Consider the following 1462-nt stretch of genomic DNA (forward strand, 5'->3'; position numbering starts at 1 on the left):
TGTGCATTTGATATTATAGCTAAGAAATCTTTGCTTAACCAAAGTCACAAAGATTTTCTCTTGTAAGTCTTGTAGTTTTAATGTTTTTTCAGCTTTGATTGAGTTTATTGGTACATTTTAGGGTTACAGTACAGTTACATTCATTGTTGGGATCTTGTACCGCTACATGACAAGTCTTGATTCTCATTTTTTTCCCCCTACCTGTGCCCTCCCTTCACCCCCTCCACTTAGGACCATGATCAGTAAGGGTGACAATATTTGCTTTATTCCTGATCTTACAGGGAAAATATTCAGTAGTTTGCCATTAAATATTTTATTGGCTGCAGGTTTTCTGGAGATGTTCTTTATCAAGTACAGCAAGTTTTCTTTTAGACCTATTTATCTGGAAACTGGATCCTTTAAAAAGTTGTATGATTAGATTTTTCAGATAAAAATGGCTAAGCACAACAATTTCTTTGCTTTTTCCTGAATCTTCAAGAAATACTCATAGGTAAATTTAAAAAAAGAGCCTTTGAGGGTAAAGAATAAAGACCAAAATTTTAGCCCCTAAAAACAAGATGAAAAGGTTAAAATTGACTTAAACCTACCACCCCTCCCACTGTAGGGGAATCAAAGCAGAGCTGAAAGGAAGCAAGCCAGTTTGAAAGGCAAAAGACTCATAAAATGGTCAAACTTAGAGATATTCTATAGGTAGGGTAAGGAGTGGGAAGACTTACTCGTTGTCAGTATGTATAAGAAGGCCTTAAAACACCAGTTCAGAACGCAAGGTTATTTCCCCAGCCTTGTGCCTCCAGAAGGCCATCCGCTGGATATTCCACTGCAATATGTAACTGGATGTTTGGCACTAGAAAAATCGAACCACAGAGGATCAGAGGCAGCGATGAGGACAGAGGTAAAGTGCCGTGAGAACTAGGGGAATAAATTAGATACTGAATGGAGGGAATTTGTCCCAGAATACTGACAACCAGGTTTATGCATGTGTTTATTTCCTAGGTCTATTGTAACAACTTACCACAAATTGAGTGGCTTAAAACAACAGACATTTTGTGTTTCACAATTCTGCAGGCCAGAAATCCAAAATTAAGGTTGTGCTCTCTCTGAGTTTCTAAGATCTTTCCTTGCCTTTTGCAGCTTCTGATTATTCATGGTGTTCCTTGGGTTATAGATGCATCACTTCAACCTCTGCCTTCATCCTTACATGGTCATCTTCTCCCTGGGCATGTCCTTTTTCTCTTTCTTATAGAATGACACCAGCATACTAGACTAACTACCCTACTCTATGATGACATACCTTAATTTCATTACAATTATCCTATTTCCAAATAAGGTCATATTCTGAAACACTGAGTGAAAACTTCAATGTATCTTTTTGGGGACACAGTACAAGCTGTAAGTACATCCCAGAAAATAGATTAGAGAGAGAATTACAAGAAGGGAGAGAGAGAGAGAGAGAGAGAGAGAG

The sequence above is a fragment of the Fukomys damarensis genome, unplaced genomic scaffold (genome assembly GCF_012274545.1).
Source record: "Fukomys damarensis isolate Sample0158 unplaced genomic scaffold, DMR_v1.0_HiC HiC_scaffold_28, whole genome shotgun sequence".
NCBI lineage: Eukaryota > Metazoa > Chordata > Mammalia > Rodentia > Bathyergidae > Fukomys > Fukomys damarensis.